This window comes from Triticum urartu, chromosome 1A (genome assembly GCF_056163025.1).
Source record: "Triticum urartu cultivar PI428250 chromosome 1A, HENAU_Tu73, whole genome shotgun sequence".
Lineage (NCBI taxonomy): Eukaryota > Viridiplantae > Streptophyta > Magnoliopsida > Poales > Poaceae > Triticum > Triticum urartu.
In genome coordinates, this window is record NC_141873.1 from 428,473,997 (window position 1) to 428,496,174 (window position 22,178).

Sequence of the window (22,178 nt, forward strand, 5' to 3'; positions counted from 1 at the left end):
TTTCCCTCTCTTCCCCGCTCTGTTTGATCGCCGTAGCCGTCGCCCCCTTGATGACCGAAACGTGCCGCCGCCTGAGCTCAACATCGGTGTGGCTCCGGTGACCTTTTGGTCCCGGGGCGTGCGTTTGATGTGTTCGCCGCACGCTGTAGAGCAACTCACGTGCCTTGGACTGGCCGTTTGCATACCACAACACCAACCCACAACCGCCCGAGCTCTGGCCGCCGCTGTTGATGCCGCCGTCGTCGCTACCGTCCACCTCAGGCCTCCCTGAGGCCACCTCCGGACGCGCCGTGATTCCAGCTTCCCGTAGAGCCCAGCCACGCATCCATCCATCGTCGGAGTTGGCCGGAAGGGCGACTCCGCCGCGTCTGTGTACTCGCCGGCGATTAGCCGCTGGTGATAGCCACTATTTGGGGTTAATCACCCTGCTAACTAAGCCTCTAAGCCACTGACAGCCGGGCCCCACCGAATTATTTAAACCCCTAACAAAATTAGTTAGACTTAAGTTAATCCTGGTGGACCCACACGTCAGAGTTGACTGTGCTGACATGGGTGTTGACCTGGGCCACATGTCCGTGACACTAATGGCACTGGGCCACTGACCGGTGGGTCCCATGCGTTAGGTTTGACTCTGGCCGGCCCCGTTGACCTCTGACGTCACAGTGACGCAGTGTTAACGCAGTTAATTATTTTCTGGATTTATTCTTATATAGGAAATTCCAGAAAATAGCCAAAACTTCTAAAAATCATAGGAAATCAACCATAGCTCCAAATCAAACAAATTATATATGAAAAATGATCAGAAAAATCCAATATATCCATCTGTACTAGTTTCATGCATGTTTAAACAAATTAACTTGCTGTTTAGTGCAAAATATAATAAAGCACTATTTAAGATCACAAATGAGTTTGAACTTTGAATCTTTGGTTCAAAATAGCTCAAACCCATCTGTTTGTAGTTGCATTAGCCCAACACACTCATTTTACCATGTCATGATCATGCATCATATTGTGCATTGCATTGATTGTGTTTCTTTCTCTGTTGCCGGCATTTGTCCCCTCTCAATAGACGTTGCTTCGACGATGTGATCATTGACACCGATGAAGAGTTATACTATCCTCAGAAGTGCCAGGCAAGCAAAACCCCCTTGTTCATTCCGATACAATCCCACTCTCTTGCTCATGCTCTCTTTTACCGCATTAGGACAACAATGATTCAACTGTTACATGTTGCGGTAGTTGAACCCCTTTCCTCTGCATGACCTGTCATTGCCACAGTAAATAGATGAAACCCACTAGCATGAGTAGGAGTTGTTTGAGCCCTGATGTGCCTACTCATTCATGCTTGTTTGTCATGCCTGCTATTGCATAGAGTTGTGTCAGGTCTGATTCATCGGGGATGAATCAGAGGTGTGTGAACATGTCCTACTATGTGTGAGCTAAGTGTGTGAACACGATTTGGTAAAGGTAGCGTTGAGAGCCATGTAGGAGTACATGGTGGGTTGTCTCATTGAAACCGTCCTCAGGAACTGAGTTCTGTGTTTGTGATCCATGAACAGCTACTACCACTCATTGGGATCCTTAAGTGACCCTCTCGACTTATTAACTTCCCTAGTCCTCTGTCCAGGAGTTGCAACTAGTTTCTGGTGTTTATAGGATATGTGTTGGCGGCCGTGCGTAGCACTGACCCTAGGGTGGGCTATGATGCGGTGGATACACCATGGCACGGTGTACCGGGCGCCCGTTTTGTGTCTCGGGAACCCTGCACACATCGTTTGGGGCTGTGAGCGAAACTCCTACCGGATCTCCTCGTGGATGGAACCCGAATAGGCGATAAACCTGGACTAGAGACTTGTGTGGTTAGTCAGGTCGTGGCCGACTCCCTCGCCAGGCTTCCGCTTGAAGGTTGCCGAGATACACGACGTGTACATGATGGTAAGTGGCGAGAGCGTGTGTGAAGAAGTACACCCCTGCAGGGTTAACATCATCTATTCGAATAGCCATGTCCGCGGTAAAGGACTTCTGGGTTGCCTATAACAGTTCATAGACAAGTGAAAGTGGATACTCTAAAATGCGCAAGATAAGCGTGAGTGCTATGGATGGCGTTCTCGTAGGGAGACGGGAGCGGATCCATAGTGGTGTAATGATATGGTGAATATGTGGACTCGTGTGCGCCACCTCAAAAGAGTTACTTGAAGTCGTAGTTCAGGATAGCCACCGAGTCAAAGCTGGCTTGCTGCAGTTAAACTCCACTACCCCCTTTGTTGATACCGATGCATATGTAGCTAGTTCTGATGTAAGTCTTGCTGGGTACATTTGTACTCACGTTTGCCTATTTTATGTTTTTGCAGAGAGACGTCAGTCTCGCTAGTAGTTCCGTGTGGACTTCGACGTTTAGCTTGCTACCTCAGCTACGATCTTGTGCCCTCGGCAGGATCTGGTAGATAGTCAGGCTTCTCAGCCCTTTCCATTTGTAGATGTCTGTACTCAGAAATGTTAAGCTTCCGCATGTGCTTTGATTTGTATGCTATGATTGTTGGGTCATGAGACCCATGTTTGTAATATCTCGCTCCTCGAAGCCTAATGGATAAATACTTGAGTCGTAGAGTTATGTTGTGATGCCATGTTGTATTTACACATATCGAGCATATTGTGTGTATGATTGAAATGCTTGGTATGTGTGGGATCCGACAATCTAGTTGTTTATCCTTGGCAGCCTCTCTTATGGGGAAATGTAGTCTAGTGCTTCCATGAGCCATAGTAGTCCGCTACAGCCCGGTTCACCAGAGTCCTGCTAGCCCAGCACTACTGCTCAGGACACTTGACTGGCCGGCATGTGTTTCACTTCGTTCCTGTGTCTGTCCCTTCGGGGAAATGTCATGCGGTGACATCCGGAGTCCTGCCTAGCCTGCTACAGCCCGAGTTCCCGGAGTCCTGTTAGCCCAGTGCTACAGCCCGGATTCACACGCTGCTGACCGACATGCTCGATGTGATTCATGTATGCCTGTCCCCATAGGTTGGTGCCGCTTTGGGTTCATGACTAGCCATGTCGGCCCGGGTTCTCTGTCATATGGATGCTAGCGACACTATCATATACGTGAGCCAAAAGGCGCAAACGGTCCCGGGCCATGGTAAGGCGACACCCGTGGGAATACCGTGCGTGAGGCCGCAAAGTGATATGAGGTGTTACCGGCTAGATCGATGTGACTTGGAATCGGGGTCCTGACAGCGTTGGTATCAGAGCCTGACTGCCTGTAGGATTACCAAGCCAAACTGGTCGAAGTTGTGTCTAGAAATGCTTTAGTTATGTAAGGGAATTGATTGTGGAAGGGAACGTAAGGCTCTTTTTACTCCTTTACCTTATGCCTTTCTGACCTGAGTCATCCTCTTCTCTTCTACGAGGATAAAGAATTAGGCATTCTCATCTATCTATCAGGATGACGTGTTACCAATCCATAGACTTATAGGATTGATGGATTCATGTCTCAGTTCAGCTTCCAGTACTTCCGTGTGTTCATAGTTGGTCTCGGAACCTTGATATTGTGATGTTGAGTGGTTATGCCACCATTTTGCAGGATGTCTTAATTCTTTTGAGCATTTACAGCCGTTATGTTGTCCGAGTCATCCCAGGTTTCTAAATAGTCAGATGCATTTGCAAATCCCTTCTTTCCGTTCCCGATGTCCCTTTGGGCCAGTTCAACCACACTAATCGATGAGTTGAGGTACTCTACTGCCTCGACATATATGTTGGAGCTATTATTATGACCCTAGGTGTCTTAGGGAGTCACCTAGTAATCTAGCAATGTTTTGTATTCCCAGTGTGTTGATCCTGGCCCCCATTCTTGAAAGCATCCCGTGATGCCATTTAGTTAGTAGGCCTTCTATTTCTGGGTTCTTAAGCCCAAGATTCACCCTACTTACCTCGTCTTGATAGTGTTTGCTAGTTCCTTTAGGATATTAGTAACCTTTGCGATGGTCCTCGAGGTCCGTGGTACAATGTTCTTCCAATACCATGAACCAATATGGCAGGAGTTCTCTTAAACCAAAAGATCACAACAGGAGTGCTCTCGATGAGCTCTCCATTCTATATGGTGACTCTGCCAGTTCAACATTTCTGCAAGGGTTATCCGGAAGAAATAACATGCTAATCCATGCATCCATAACTCAGAAAGTTATATGTTCCTTTGAGTTGTCCCTCTTTAGTTGTATTCCGACCCTCGTCCATCAATTGATAGTCAGGAGTAGTTGTGCATTTGTGTTATTGATGCTTATTATTCTTGTGGTCCATCGAGCCGTTCTATTTCAGAATGACTAGGAGAAGCAAACTCCAGTACCTTGTCCACTTCGAGGGTTGGGACAAAGTAGTTGTATGCCATGAATCAAAATGCCAACCCATCTTTTGATTCTGTTCTACCCTGAAGTGTTACCCACTTTATGTCAGGAATATCATGAGAATTGCACCATCTCTTATGAATTCTTGTTGCAGTGATACTTCTTGCCATCATTGTTCATTCCTCGGTTCCCATGTTATTGTAACCGGAATGCCGACAAGTTAATCGTGATGTGTGAAATCAATACTCTGAGCAACTCGTTGCTTGGTAGTAAATGGACAATATTCTCATTCTTAGCGTGTTGGTTATTGAACTACCATTCTAAGATTGATCTTGCTACCTAGTCCATATTTCCTGGTGCAATCCTCGATCAACGGGTTAGGATTTTGCCAAACCCTTGCTCTTTTGATCATATCGTCTTGCCCTGAAAAGCAAGATTGATCTCGAGCTTAGTATCATGTCGGTGGTTCGTGATTTTCCATATATCTTCTCGGAAGTATAACCAGGTTGTCACCTGACCGCTATGTTGAGTTCGTGATCAATTTGGTTTCTTATAAACCACCCCTTTCTCCAAGAATCTGTGTTGTATACCCCTGAGCTAGTTGGTTAAGCTAAACAACAACTTGGAGAGTTGGAAGATAAAAGCTTGCCCAACTTAGTTCATTCCAAAGGGATATCCTTGTGTGTGTGTGTGTGTTGAAGAAATATGATATCTCCATCGATTGGTCCTCGTGATCAGTTGTTGGATCTATTGCCTTGTCAAAACTTTGACTTGAGTATGGGCTATCGTCAAGTCAAATCAGAACCAATGATGTTCGTAATGTTGTCTTACTCGTGGTTGATCCCTCGAGCATACACCATTACATCTTTTGGTCTGACCAATGCTATCACCGTGTTCACATGATGGTGGAAGTCCAGTGATATGGAATTCCGATGAGTTGTTGTTGAGCCCATCAGCAGCATTTTGTCTCCCCCATAATTCATGTTGAACATCAACCTAGTGTTGAAAACTTTGTAAGCATTATCTTCATGTCCCATTCATGAACTACATGTTTGGTGTAAGAAGTGACTTTCTCCAAGTTCATGTGCATTAGGTGCAAGTTGCCGCCGTGAATTGAGAAAGATTGTTTTTGCTTTCTCCGGAATCATCGCAAGTCAGTCATGCATGTGCGAAGTATTACATGGTTTGATAGGCTCGCTTCCTCCACTCCATGTGTAATCCCTAGCACACCAAGCCACTGATTGACTTGTTCAGGGGGAAGAAGTTCTCCATAAGAGCTAATCATATGACTTATGCAAGGACTTCGATATCCTTGATGATGGTTCCCAACCAGGATTTGGTAGTGTTTCATTGTAAGACCACCATGTGGTCATGCTTGTCTGGGACAGCGTGTTCACATGTGTTTAGCAGAACCAGCTCATGTTTTGGAGCTTACTACCATAGTCCATTTCCCGAGAATCTCGCAACGCCATCTCGTTGATTTGTGTTGCAAACTTTCTTTCCAGACACATTGTCTGAATTATCCTGTTACCAACCATATTTGAATCTCAGGCAGATATGATGGTTGGAACTTCTTCCGAGAACTATGATATAGGTTCCAGTGGAGTGGACACACCTAGCTGGAAGCACTGTTGTTGTAGTATCTTGATTAGGCCGTTTGGTCACCTCCCATGAGGATTTCGCATGACTTATTCTTGAAGTTGTTCCTTAGGGATCCTTGTGCTCTCAGTTTCTTCGATGATTCTATAACCATTGGAACGTTGGAAACACTCTCGACTGTTGAGTTCTTCCCCAGTTACCAGAATCATTCCCAACATTTGCATTTTGTTCCCAGCTTGCACCTCAGTAGTTGTTGTTCAGGATCATCTTCAAAAGTGGACTTACCATGGGTCCCATCCATCTCCGATGATAAGCAAATCATCCATTACGTTGTCTTCAACAAGGTAGTCCACATCATTCATTCTAGTCCGAGTATGCCATTCCTTCGAGCTCCTTCACACGATCGTTTGTGATTGCCTGAGGCTAGTATAAAGAGTTTCAATGATCTTTGTATCAAAAGTAATTCTTTTTGCCACTTAAGGGAACAATCCAACGAGTCACCTTTCCCAAGGTGCCCCGTTACGGGATCATGGAAATTATTTCCTCGCCACCTTGACACCATCCACCATCTTTCTAGGCGTGGAATTGTTGCCCACCAAATCAAACCATGTCGTTGTTCTTCCATCCCTCTCGATGTGTTTTGTCTCTCAACTCGAGATGTTTCAACATCTCATTCCATGAGTTGATATTGTATAGCTCGATCTTCGAGAAGATCAATCCTAGTAGAGTTTCTTTCCGTCATCATCGCGTGGATGAACATCTCAAAAGCGAGGATGTCACAGTCAACGTATGCAACGAATCAACAACCTTATGAGGTGCAACCTGGATCATGAAGACTGTGTTGGTCTTGTGCCCCCTCTGTCTTCTTACCTCACGTCTTGAATCTCGGGACGAGATTCTTGTATAGTGGGGGTGAGTTGTCACAGCCCTAGCTTAGCCTCTGCTTGTCCTTGCATATTCATCTTGTCATCATGTTAAATTTTCTCAGAAAGTTGAAATGGGGATTGTTTAAACCCTAGCATCAAAGGAATTCACTAGGTTCAACTAAAATATTCGCAGTGTTTCCAAATGGTTTTAAAAAATGTTCATCATTTCTGGAAAATGCTGGAAGCAATAACCAGAGGTGTTGCACATTTTTCCATGACATATTTGGGCTCTGAATTAAATCATATTCTATTTGCATTTGGGAATTTAAATGCTATAAAATATTTTAAATGCTCAAATAATCATAAACTAAAATGATTATTGTGGGATATATTCTAAACAATAGCCATGATTAGTTTCATGATTTTTGGAAATGCCCTAGCATTTTTAATAAAGCCCTAAGTCTACAGAATAATAGAAAACAAGAAATAAGAGAGAGAGAGAAGAATAACCTGGCCTACCTACCTGTAGCCGGCCCAGCTCACTGGCCCAGCCCACCTGGCGCCTCCTGTCGCCTCCCTCCTCGCGCTAGTACGCAGGGGCGCGTGCCCGGCGTGCGTAGCCACACGCCGGCCACCTCCACCATGCCTGCGTGCTCCCTCGTCGCCCTGGACCTCCCTCGCGACGCCACGCACTCCCTGGACCTCCCTCACTCTCTCCCGTGTTTCTCCCCCCTCCTCTGCTCTCTCCCGCGCCACACCCGAGCGCACCCACCGCCGCCGACGTGCACCACCGCGGCCACCGCCTCCCCCACCTCCCCGACGCATCCCACAGCTCCGCCTCGACCTACTCCTCCTCCTCACTGCGCCAAGTGAGCCGGGACGCTCCACAGCGTCTTCATCGCCACCGTCTTCAACCTCGGGAGCCGGTCACTGCCGACTTCGATTTGCCGTCGCCAAGCCATCCCTGAGCAAGCCGAGCCCCTCTTCATGATCACTGTGAGCTCCGCCACAGTTTCCCCCTCTTCCCCGCTCCATTTGATCGCCCTAGCCGTCGCCCCCTTGATGACCGAAACGCGCCGCCGCCTGAGCTCAACGTCGGCGTGGCTCCGGTGAGCTTTTGGTCCCGGGCGCGCGTCTGATGTGTTTGCCGCACGCTGTAGAGCAACTCACGTGCTTTGGACTGGCCATTTGCACACCACAACACCAACCCCGCAACCGCGCGAGCTCCGGCCGCCGCTGCTGATGCCGCCGTCGTCGCTACTGTCCACCTCAGGCCTCTCTGAGGCCACCATCGGACGCGCCGTGATTCCAGCTTCCCGTAGAGCCCAGCCACGCATCCATCCATCGCCGGAGTTGGCCGGAAGGGCGACTCCGCCGCGTCTGTGTACTCGCCGGCGATTAGCCGCCGGTGATAGCCATTGTTTGGGGTTAATCACCCCACTAACTAAGCCTCTAAGCCACTGACAGCCGGGCCCCACCGAATTATTTAAACCCCTAACAAAATTAGTTAGACATAAGTTAATCTCGGTGGACCCACACGTCAGAGTTGACTGTGCTGACGTGGGCGTTTGACCTGGCCCACATGTCCGTGACACTAATGGCACTGGTCCACTGACCGGTGGGTCCCATGAGTCAGGTTTGACTCTGGCCGGCCCCGTTGACCGTTGACGTCACAGTGACGCCGTGCTGATGCAGTTAATTATTTTCTGGATTCATTCCTATATAGGAAATTCCAGAAAATAGCCAAAACTTCTAAAAATCATAGGAAATCAACCATAGCTCCAAATCAAACAAATTATATATGAAAAATGATCAGAAAAATCCAATCTATCCATCTGTACTAGTTTCATGCGTGTTTAAACAAGTTAACTTGCTGTTTAGTGCAAAACATAATAAAGCACTATTTAAGATCACAAATGAGTTTGAACTTTGAATCTTTGGTTCAAAATAGCTCAATCCCATCTGTTTGTAGTTGCATTAGCCCAACACACTCATTTTACCATGTCATGATCATGCATCATATTGTGCATTGCATTGATTGTGTTTCTTTCTCTGTTGCCAGTATTTGTCCCCTCTCAGTAGACGTTGCTTCGACGATGTGATCATTGACACCGATGAAGAGTTATACTATCTTCAGAAGTGCCAGGAAAGCAAAACCCCCTTGTTCATTCCGATACAATCCCACTCTCTTGCTCATGCTCTCTTTTATCGCATTAGGACAACAACGATTCAACTGTTACATGCTTCGGTAGTTGAACCCCTTTCCTCTGCATGACCTGTCATTGCCACAGTAAATAGATGAAACCCACTAGCATGAGTAGTAGTTGTTTGAGCCCTGATGTGCCTACTCATTCACGCTTGTTTGTCATGCCTGCTATTACATAGAGTTGTGTCAGGTCTGATTCATCGGGGATGAATCGGAGGTGTTTGAACATGTCCTACTGTGTGTGAGCTAAGTGTGTGAACACGATTTGGTAAAGGTAGTGGTGAGAGGCCATGTAGGAGTACATGGTGGGTTGTCTCATTGAAACCGTCCTCAGGAACTGAGTTCTGTGTTTGTGATCCATGAACAGCTACTACCACTCATTGGGATCCTTAAGTGACCCTCTCGACTTATTAACTGCCCTAGTCCTCTGTCCAGGAGTTACAACTAGTTTTTGGTGTTTATAGGATATGTGTTGGCGGCCGTGCGTAGCGCTGACCCTAGGGGTGGGCTATGATGTGGTAGATACACCGTGGCACGGTGTACCGGGCGCCCGTTTGGTGTCTCGGGAACCCTGCACACATCGTTTGGGGCTGTGAGCGAAACTCCGGCCGGATCTCCTCGCGGATGGAACCCAAATAGGCGATAAACCTGGACTAGAGACTTGTGTGGTTAGTCAGGTTGTGGCCGGCTCCCTCGCCAGGCTTCCGCTTGAAGGTTGCCGAGATACACGACGTGTACATGGTGGTAAGTGGCGAGAGCGTGTGTGAAGAAGTACACCCCTGCAGGGTTAACATCATCTATTCGAATAGCCGTGTCCGCGGTAAAGGACTTCTGGGTTGCCTATAATAGTTCATAGACAAGTGAAAGTGGACACTCTAAAATGTGCAAGATAAGCGTGAGTGCTATGGATGGCGTTCTCGTAGGGAGATGGGAGCGGATCCATAGTGGTGTAATGATATGGTGAATATGTGGACTCGTGTGCGCCACCTCAAAAGAGTTACTTGCAGTCGTAGTCCAGGATAGCCACCGAGTCAAAGCTGGCTTGCTGCAGTTAAACTCCACTACCCCCTTTGCTGATACCGATGCATATGTAGCTAGTTTTGATGTAAGTCTTGTTGGGTACATTTGTACTCACGTTTTCCTATTTTATGTTTTTGCAGAGAGACGTCAGTCTCGCTAGTAGTTCCGTGTGGACTTCGACGTTTAGCTTGCTACCTCAGCTATGATCTTGTGCCCTCAGCAGGATCTGGTAGATAGTCAGGCTTCTTAGCCTTTTCCATTTGTAGATGTCTGTACTCAGACATGTTAAGCTTCCGCATGTGCTTTGATTTGTATGCTATGATTGTTTGGTCATGAGACCCATGTTTGTAATATCTCGCTCCTTAGAGCCTAATGGATAAATACTTGAGTCGTAGAGTTATGTTGTGATGACATGTTGTATTTACACATATCGAGCATATTGTGTGTATGATTGAAATGCTTGGTATGTGTGGGATCCGACAATCTAGTTGTTTATCCTTGGCAGCCTCTTTTATGGGGAAATGTAGTCTAGTGCTTCCATGAGCCATAGTAGTCCACTACTACTCAGGACACTTGACTGGCCGGCATGTGTTTCACTTCATTCCTGTGTCTGTCCCTTCGGGGAAATGTCACGCGGTGACATCCGGAGTCCTGCCTAGCCTGCTACAGCCCGGGTTCCCGGAGTCCTGTTAGCCCAGTGCTACAGCCCGGATTCACACGCTGCTGACCGACATGCTCGATGTGATTCATGTATGCCTGTCCCCATAGGTTGGTGCCGCTTTGGGTTCACGACTAGCCATGTCGGCCCGGGTTCTCTATCATATGGATGCTAGCGACACTATCATATACGTGAGCTAAAAGGCGCAAATGGTCCCGGGCCATGGTAAGGCGACACCCGTGGGAATACCGTGCGTGAGGCCGCAAAGTGATATGAGGTGTTACCAGTAGATCGATGTGACTTTTCCAAACACTTTTGCCCTTGTTTTGGACTCTAACTTGTATGATTTGAATGGAACTAACCCAGACTGACGCTGTTTTCAGCAAAATTGCCATGATGTTGTTTTATGTGCAGAAAACAGAAGTTCTCGGAATAACCTGAAACTCCACGGAATGTCTTACAATAAATAATAAAAAATCATCGCCAAATATGAAGACCAGGGGGCCCACACCCTTTCCACGAGGGTGGGGGCGCCCCCCTAGGGCGCTCCCCCTACCTCGTGGGCCCCCTGGAGACCTCCCGACTCCAACTCTATATATCTGCTTTCGGGGAGAAAAAATAGGAGAGAAGAAATCATCGCGTTTTACGATACGGAGCCGCCGCCAAGCCCTAAAACCTCTCGGGAGGGCTGATCTGGAGTCCGTTCGGGGCTCCGGAGAGGGGGATTCATCGCCGTCGTCATCATCAACCATCCTTCATCACCAATTTCATGATGCTCACCGCCGTGAGTGAGTAATTCCATCGTAGGCTTGATGGACGGTGATGGGTTGGATGAGATTTATCATATAATCGAGTTAGTTTTGTTAGGGTTTGATCCCTAGTATCCACTATGTTCTGAGATTGATGTTGCTATGAATTTGCTATGCTTAATGCTTGTCACTAGGGTCCGAGTGCCATGATTTCAGATCTGAACCTATTATGTTTTCATCAATATATGAGAGTTCCTGATCCTATCTTGCAAGTCTATAGTCACCTTGTAGCGACCAGACCTCAAACAGTCTGATCTCTGTGCTCCGGTGTCATCCCTGGATCAGTAATGCTGACACCACACAGTACTCGGAGGATTTATAATAGAGTAGCAATCACACACTTATTACATCAAGTGTCTCAATAGAGAACTTATTACAATAAATATGGCTTAAGTCCATCTAATAACGATAACGGCAGAAGGCTTGGAAGATAAGTGAGTCCATCAACTCCAACGGCATCACTGAGTATAGAACCACGACCTAAAAACTCCTTAATCGTCGTCTGAAAAGTCTGCAACATTAACGCTGGCAAGGTAACACATAGAGAGTAATGGAATGAAACAGCTATACTATATGCAAATCTGGCTGGTGGAAAGCTCTATGGTTACAGTTTTGCGTAAAGCCAATTTTTCCCTACTTCAAAGGAATAAATTTATTTAACTATCATGGTAGTTGTTAAACATTGAGAATGGTTGACAGCATTTTCAATCCCAATTAAAAATATCATTAACAAAACCCAACAAAATTAATTTAGAGTAACATGTTGAGATTCACATGATAATCCAGGTACTAGATATTCAAGATTGTCCATAACTGGGGATACGGCAAACCATGATTAGTTTATTTCACTCTGCAGAGGTTTGCACACTTTTCCCCACAAGACTCGATCGCCTCCGTTTGGTTTCTCACACTACATGGTGTTTGAGAAGACGGATGACCGAGACATAGTCTTTCAGAGGCGCTAACACCTTACGATCGGGTAGACCGTACCACCTACATCCCCTACATCTGCTAGTCTACCACTATAAGAGTTCGCACGACTTAGTCAACTATATTAGAGCCCATAATAGCTTGTGGCTGCACACGAAAGTTTCTAGTATGAATAGTCTCATGATCCCTTTGAGTCTGGGTGGCGGTCCAAAAGAAAACAGGAAAATCCTGGAATACCTAGGTGCCTCAATCCACCCAGATGTGTGTTTAAGTTGCCACCTTAGATAAACCATTAATTAACAAACTCACATCTATCATGGATATCACTCACCCAATCCACGTCTACTAGCATAGCATGGCATAATAAGCAAACATAGAAGTAACTCCCAAAGGTTTGATAATAAACAGGTAATAGGTACTACCTCAACTACTTCCCATCCCATAATTTAATTAGATCCTAATCATGCAATGTGCGAGGATTGATCTAATGCAATAAAACTAGGTAGTAGGAAAGGTATGATCAAAGTGTTACTTGCCTTGTTGATGATCCGGGAAACCTAGCGATTCGAAGTAACAAGCGGTGCACTCCGGGTACTCTACCGCAAACAAACAAACAAGCATACAATAAGTACTCATCTAATGCACGGGTAAAACTCAAATAAGAGATCTAACCAGAAGGTTCAACTTAAGAACTCCGGTTTGCAAAAAGAATCAAATCGAACGAAGCAACGAAAGTCAAACGGCGAAAGAAAACAACTTCGTTCTACTAATCTGGATCTAGGGCAATTTTTATAGTAGAAAAAACTTGTTTAAGTTGGTTAAACGGATAGAGGGTTTCGAGACGAAACTCCAGGCGCTTGAATCACCTGATTCCGATAAACGAGCGAAAAGTTATACTAAAACGAAAATCGGATCAGGAATCGCGATCAGAAAAATCGCGGATTTAATCCAAGAAAAAGAAAAAAACGACGAACGTTCGCTAGAACGAACGAACGCTCGCTATTTAAATAAACCGGAAAAACCGATCTATTTTAAAAAACCGAAACTAAAAAAACCGACGGAAAAACCGGACGGTTTGTCGAAAAATAAATAATAAAAACCGGCACAGAAAACGAGGCGCGGCGAACCTCGGGCGGCGTGCGGCGGCGGCAGCGTCCAGCGGCGGCGGCGGCGGGCGGCGAGGCGGCAGGGCGGCCGGGCGGCGCTGGCGGGCGGGGCTAGGGTTTGGCTCGGCTGGGCCTCTCCCCTGGCTTATAAAGCCTAGTCGGGCCGGAGTCCTAGTCGGACACGGCCCGTAGGTCGGTTCGTTTTTTTAAATAATTACGCGCAGAAGAAAAATAAAAAGAAATAATAAACGGACTCCAAAAATCCCGAAATAAATTTTCCCGGGCTTCTAAAATGAAGCCGCGCAAGGTGAACATTTATTTGGGGCCTAAATGCAATTTTGAAAAACGCACATTTTTTCCTAAATTCAAATAAAATAACGAAAACTCCGAAATAAAATCTTATTTGATTTTATTATTAAATCCTCAATATTTCTTTATTTTGGGAAAGTCATTTTATTCCCTCTCTCATAATTTTGTAATAGAAATAATTGATGATAAAATAAATAAAATCAAATGATCCTATTCTCAAAATTTGAGAGAACTCAAATATGAAAATAAAAATTTCCCAACTCTCTCCATGGGTCCTTGAGTTGCGTAGAAATTTCTAGGATCAAACCAAAAGCAAATTAAAATATTATATGCAATGATGATCTAATGTATAACATTCCAAATTGAAAATTTGGGATGTTACAAACCTACCCCGCTTAAGATGAATCTCGCCCTCGAGATTCGGGTTGGCTAGAAAATAGGTGAGGGTGGTCCTTGAGCAAATCTTCCTCTCGTTCCCAGGTGGCTTCGTCCTTCGTGTGGTGGCTCCACTGAACTTTGCAAAACTTGATAACCTTGCTGCGAGTGACTCGATTGGCAAACTCGAGAATCTTAACTGGTTTCTCCTCATAGGTCAAATTGTTATCCAACTGAATTGTTTCCAATGGCACTGTGTCTCTCAACGGTATGTCAGCCATCTCTGTGTGACACTTCTTCAACTGGGAAACGTGGAACACCTCATGAACTCTTGACAATCCTTCAGGTAATTCCAACTTGTAGTCCACTTCTCCCATCCGCTCCAAAACTCGATATGGTCCTACAAATCGTGGCGCTAACTTTCCCTTAACTCCAAAACGCTTTGTTCCTCGAAGTGGAGATACTCGAAGATAAGCTCTATCTCCAACTTTGTAAACTGTCTCCTTCTATTTAGAATCTGCATAGCTCTTCTGTCTGGACTGGGCTATCTTGAGCCTATCGCGAATCAACTTCACCTTCTGTTCAGACTCTTTAATCAAGTAAGGTCCAAACAACTGGCGGTCTCCAACTTCGTCCCACGACAACGGTGTCCTGCACCTCCTTCCGTACAAAGCTTCGAAAGGGGCCATCTTTAAACTGGTTTGGTAACTGTTGTTGTAAGAGAACTCTGCATACGGCAAATTGTCATCCCAACTAGATCCATAATCTAGCGCACAAGCTCTCAGCATATCCTCCAAAATCTAATTGACTCTCTCGGTCTGTCCATCCGTCATTATTTTATTGACATGGCTCTTACGGCTTAATGCGTCAGCTACTACATTAGCCTTTCCGGGATGGTAATGCAATCTCATATCATAATCCTTGATGAGCTCCAACCATCTCCTTTGTCTGAGGTTTAACTCCTTCTGCGTAAAAATGTATTTCAAACTCTTATGAACCGTGTACACCTCACAATGGTTTCCAATGAGGAAATGTCTCCATGTTTTCAATGCATGCACTACGGCTGCTAATTCCAAATCATGCGTAGCATAATTCAACTCATGAGGCTTCAGTTGTCTTGAGGCATATGAAACAACTCTCCCTTCCTGCATAAGCACTGCTCCAAGTCCTCGACGTGAAGCATCGCAATATACCTCATAGTCCTTGGTTTGATCTGGCAAAATCAACACTGGTGAAGTAACCAAACGTTTCTTCAATTCCTGGAAGCCTCACATTACTCAGTCCAATTGAACTTGGTATCCTTCTTCAACAACTCAGTCATAGGCATCGCAATCTTTGAGAAATTCTTAATAAATCTCCGGTAGTATCCTGCGAGTCCCAGAAAACTCCGTATCTCTCCAACCGTGGTCGGTGCTTCCCATTTGGTCACGGTATCAACTTTAGTGGGATCTAATGTTATTCCTTCTCCGGATATAACGTGTCCGAGAAATCCTACTTCCTTCAGCCAAAACTCACATTTGCTGAACTTGGCATACAACTGATGTTCTCTCAGCTTCTCAAGTACCAATCGCAAATGTTCCTTATGCTCTTCTTCATTCTTCGAGTAAACCAGGATATCATCAATGAACACCACGACGAACTTATCCAAAAAACTCCATAAATACTTTGTTCATCATGTTCATAAAATAGGTAGGTGCGTTAGTCAGACCAAATGACATAACGGTATACTCGTACAGCCCATACCTGGTGGTAAAAGCTGTCTTAGGTATATCCTGTTCTCGAATCTTCAACTGGTGGTATCCTGATCGCAGATCGATCTTGGAAAATACCTTAGCTCCTTGCAATCGATCAAATAGATCATTGATCATTGGTAGTGGGTACTTGTTCTTGATCGTTACTTCATTCAATCCTCGACAATCTACAACCATCCTTAACGATCCATCCTTCTTCTCCACTAGAAGTACTGGCGATCCCCAAGGCGAAGAACTTGGGCGAATATATCCTTTATCCAATAACTCCTTAATCTGCTTCTTAATTTCCACCAAATCCTTTGCTGGCATCCTATATGGTCTCTTTGATATTGGCCCGGTGCCTGGCAATAGCTCAATCAAAAACTCAATATCTCTATCCGGTGGCATGCCTGGCAACTCTTCTGGAAATACTTCAGGGAAATCCCTTACCACTGGTACTTCCTCCTGCACAACTCCTGTTAAACAATTTACTTGAGTCCCTTTTGGCACATGCCGGGATACATACTTGATCCTTCTCCCTTCTGGGGTGGTAAGCAAAATTGACTTACTAGCACATTCAATATTCCTTTCATACTTTGACAACCAATCCATGCCTAATATCACATCCAATCCTTGGGATTCCAATACTATTAGGTTTGAGGGAAAAACATAGTTACCAATACTTAATGGTAACCGATCACACCATCGACTAGCCATATACTCTGCTCCAGGCGAGGTTACTAACATGGGTGACTAAGGGCTTGGGTTGACAGGTTATACTTATCCACAAATCCCCTTGATATGTATGAATGCGGTGCACCAGTATCAAAAAGAACAAGTGCAGTAAATTACTTAACCAAAAACTTACCTATTACTGCATCAGGCTGAGCTTCAACCTCCTCCACGCTAACGTGGTTCACCTGTCCCCTGTTGAAAGGGTTCGGCTTCTTCCCAGAGCTTCCATTGCTATTTCCATTTTGTATTTCAGGGCATTCATTGGCATAATGTCCGGTCTTCGAACACTTAAAGCAAGTGACTTGGCTCAGGTCTTTCTTGGCTGGGGTTGATGGGTTGGTGCAATTCTGGCCGTTGCTTCCTCCATTCCCATTACCATTTCTGGTGCCATTGTGATTGTGCGAGCTACCTCCTCCATGGGTATGCTGAAAATGTCCTCTCGGTCTAGGGGTAAAACGTGGCTTCTGCTGAGCTCCTGAATTGTACTTTCCTTGTCCATACTTCCTCTTGCGATTCTCAATTTGCTGCTGCTTTCCTTCAATCATAAGAGCACGGTCTACCAACTCCTGGTAGTTATTGAAGGTTGCTACCATCAACTGCATGCTCAACTCATCATTCAGTCCTTCCAGAAACTTCTCCTGCTTAGCTACATCCGTAGCAACGTCATCTGGGGCATAACGTGCTAACTTACTAAAGTCCTCCACATACTGGCCTACTGTCTGTCCTCCTTGGCGCAAATTGCGAAACTCACGCTTCTTCATGGCCATAGCTCCTGCTGAAACATGGGCAGTACGAAAAGCCTGCTGAAACTGGTCCCATGTGACAGTGTCGACAGGGAAAGTGGCAGTGGAATTCTCCCACCATGATGCTGCGGGTCCTTCAAGCTGATGTGCGGCAAACTTCACCTTCTCTGCATCCGTGCATCCTGCTGTGGTCAACACTCTAGCTGTCTTGCGGAGCCAATCATCTGCTACTATCGGCTCGGTGCTACTGGAAAACACCGGCGGATTCAGCCTAAGAAAACGGGCTAAGTGATCAACAGGTGGTGGTGGTGGTGGGTTGTTGTTGTTCCCCTGATTCTGATTCTGGACTAACAACTGCATCAATGTGTTCTGCTGCTGGATCAACTGGGTGAGCTTCGGTGGAAAGGTAAATCCGGGGTCACGTCTCGGAGGCATCTGAGGGTTTAGAAAAGATGAGATGTAAGAATAGAGGGGTCTAAAGAGAAAACACTACCCATATGCACATGAGGCAATAGAAAACAATTCACTTCATTCAATCAAACAAGGGCATACAATCGATCTAGCTATCGCAAAAGTGCTCGGACTACTATATTTACATGGTGGTCTACTACTACTGATGAGGTGGTCTACTAGAAATATTCTTCGGTTGCTGACTCCATGATATCTGCTCTAGCTTCATCAACATAATCATCATTGCTATCATCTGGATCCGAATCGGTGTCGTCGATGATGATGTAGTCTTCCGGGCGAATCTCCTTGGGTTCTTCATCTTCATCTACTGGTGTAGGGCCTCCCATAAATATCCTGATCTTCATTGTTAAGTCGACATTCTTGTCCACCAATACTTCAATTTCCTCTTCATAATCTTCGCGTGTAGCATTGAGTTCTTCCTCCAGTTCCTTGATTCTTGTCTTAGCCTTCTTCAGATCTATCATGTCGGCGCACATCTGGTTCTCCTTGTTGGGGAACGTAGTAATTTCAAAAAAATTCCTACGCGCACACAAGATCATGGCGATGCATAGCAACGAGAGGGGAGAGTGTGATCTACGTACCCTCGTAGACCGACAGCGGAAGCGTTAGCATAACGCGGTTGATGTAGTCGTACGTCTTCACGGCCCGACCGATCAAGCACCGAAACTACGGCACCTCCGAGTTTTAGCACACGTTCAGCTCGATGACGATCCCCAGACTCCGATCCAGCAAAGTGTCGGGGTAGAGCTCCGTCAACACGACGGCGTGGTGATGATCTTGATGTACTACCATCGCAGGGCTTCGCCTAAGCACCGCTACAATATTATCGAGGATTATGGTGGAAGGGGGCACCGCACACGGCTAAGAATATGATCACGTGGATCAACTTGTGTCTAGGGGTGCCCCCTGCCCCCGTATATAAAGGAGCAAGGGGAGGAGGCCGGCCGGCCCCTATTGGCGCGCCAGGAGGAGTCCTCCTCCTAGTAGGAGTAGGACTCCTACTAGGAGGGGGAAGGAAGTGGGGAGGGAGAAGGAAAGGGGGGCGCCGCCCCCCCTCTCCTAGTCCAATTTGGACTAGGAGGGGAGGAGGCGCGCGGCTCACCCTGGCTGCCCCTCTCTCTCTCCACTAAGGCCCATATGGCCCATTACTTCTCCCGGTAGGGTTCCGGTAACCCTCCGCTCTCCGATTTTCTCCGAAATCACCCGGAACACTTCCGGTGTCCGAATATAGCCGTCTAATATATCAATCTTTATGTCTCGACCATTTCGAGACTCCTCGTTATGTCCGTGATCACATTCGGGACTCTGAACTAACTTCGGTACATCAAAACTCATAAACTCATAATATAACTGTCATCGAAACCTTAAGCGTGCGGACCCTACGGGTTCGAGAACAATGTAGACATGACCGAGACACGTCTCCGGTCAATAACCAATAGCGGAACCTGGATGCTCATATTGGCTCCTACATATTCTACGAAGATCTTTATCGGTCAGACCGCATAACAACATACGTTGTTCCCTTTGTCATCGGTATTTTACTTGCCCGAGATTCGATCGTCGGTATCTCAATACCTAGTTCAATCTCGTTTACTGGCAAGTCTCTTAGTAGTTTCGTAATACATCATCTCGCAACTAACTCATTAGTTGAAATGCTTGCAAGGCTTATGTGATGTGCATTACCGAGAGGGCCCAGAGATACCTCTCCGACAATCGGAGTGACAAATCCTAATCTCGAAATACGCCAACCCAACATGTACCTTTGGAGACACCTGTAGAGCTCCTTTATAATCACCCATTTACGTTGTGACGTTTGGTAGCACACAAAGTGTTCCTCCGGTAAACGGGAGTTGCATAATCTCATAGTCATAGGAACATGTATAAGTCATGAAGAAAGCAATAGCAACATACTAAACGATCGGGTGCTAAGCTAATGGAATGGATCATGTCAATCACATCATTCTCCTAATAATGTGATCCCGTTAATCAAATGACAACACATGTCTATGGTTAGGAAACATAACCATCTTTGATTAATGAGCTAGTCAAGTAGAGGCATACTAGTGACGTTTGGTTTGTCTATGTATTCACACAAGTATTATGTTTCTGGATAATACAATTCTAGCATGAATAATAAACATTTATCATGATATAAGGAAATAAAATAATAACATTATTATTGCCTCTAGGGCATATTTCCTTCAGTCTCCCACTTGCACTAGAGTCAATAATCTAGATTACACAGTAATGATTCTAACACCCATGGAGCTTTGGTGCTGATCATGTTTTGCTCGTGGAAGAGGCTTAGTCAACGGGTCTGCTACATTCTGATCCGTATGTATCTTGCAAATCTCTATGTCTCCCACCTGGACTAGATCCTGGATGGAATTGAAGCGTCTCTTGATGTGCTTGGTTCTCTTGTGAAATCTGGATTCCTTTGCCAAGGCAATTGCACCAGTATTGTCAGAAAAGATTTTCATTGGACCCGATGCACTAGGTATGACTCCTAGATCGGATATGAACTCCTTCATCCAGACTCCTTCGTTTGCTGCTTCCGAAGCAGCTATGTACTCCGCTTCACATGTAGATTCTGCCACAACACTTTGTTTAGAACTGCACCAACTGATAGCTCCACCGTTTAATGTAAACACGTATCCGGTTTGCGATTTAGAATCGTCCGGATCAGTGTCAAAGCTTGCATCAACGTAACCATTTACGATGAGCTCTTTGTCACCTCCATATATGAGAAACATATTCTTAGTCCTTTTCAGGTATTTCAGGATGTTCTTGACCGCTGTCCAGTGATCCACTCCCGGATTACTTTGGTACCTGCCTGCTAGACTTATAGAAAGACACACATCAGGTCTGGTACACAGCATTGCATACATGATAGAGCCTATGGCTGAAGCATAGGGAACATCTTTCATTTTCTCTCTATCTTCTGCATTGGTCGGGCATTGAGTCTTACTCAATTTCACACCTTGTAACACAGGCAAGAATCCTTTCTTTGCTTGATCCATGTTGAACTTTTTCAAAACTTTGTCAAGGTATGTGCTTTGTGAAAGTCCAATTAAGCGTCTTGATCTGTCTCTATAGATCTTAATGCCCAATATGTAAGCAGCTTCACCGAGGTTTTTCATTGAAAAACTCTTATTCAAGTATCCCTTTATGCTATCCAGAAATTCTATATCATTTCCGATTAGTAATATGTCATCTACATATAATATCAGAAATGCTACAGAGCTCCCACTCACTATCTTGTAAATACAGGCTTCTCCAAAAGTCTGTACAAAACCAAATGCTTTGATCACACTATCAAAGCGTTTATTCCAACTCCGAGAGGCTTGCACCAGTCCATAAATGGATCGCTGGAGCTTGCACACTTTCTTAGCTCCCTTTGGATCGACAAAACCTTCCGATTGCATCATATACAAATCTTCTTGCAGAAATCCATTTAGGAATGCAGTTTTGACATCCATCTGCCAAATTTCATAATCATAAAATGCGGCAATTGCTAACATGATTCGGACAGACTTAAGCATCGCTATGGGTGAGAAGGTCTCATCGTAGTCAATCCCTTGAACTTGTCGAAAACCTTTTGCGACAAGTCGAGCTTTGTAAACAGTAACATTACCGTCAGCGTTAGTCTTCTTCTTAAAGATCCATTTATTCTCAATTGCTTGCCGATCATTGGGCAAGTCAACCAAAGTCCATACTTTGTTCTGATACATGGATCCCATCTCAGATTTCATGGCTTCAAGCCATTTTGCGGAATCTAGGCTCACCATCGCTTCTCCATAGTTCGTAGGTTCATCATGATCTAGTAGCATGACTTCCAGAACAGGATTACCGTACCACTCTGGCGCGGATCTCACTCTGGTTGATCTACGAGGTTCAGTAGTATCTTGTTCTGAAGTTTCATGATCATTATCATTAGCTTCCTCACTAATTGGTGTAGGTGTCACAGAAATAGATTTCTGTGATGTACTACTTTCCAATAAGGGGTTAGGTACAATTACCTCGTCAAGTTCTACTTTCCTCCCACTCACTTCTTTCAAGAGAAACTCCTTCTCCAGAAAGTTTCCGAATTTAGCAACAAAAGTCTTGCCTTCGGATCTGTGATAGAAGGTGTATCCAATAGTTTCCTTTGGATATCCTATGAAGACACATTTTTCCGATTTGAGTTCGAGCTTATCAGGTTGAAGCTTTTTCACATAAGCATCGCAGCCCCAAACTTTCAGAAACGACAACTTTGGTTTCTTGCCAAACCATAGTTCATAAGGCGTCGT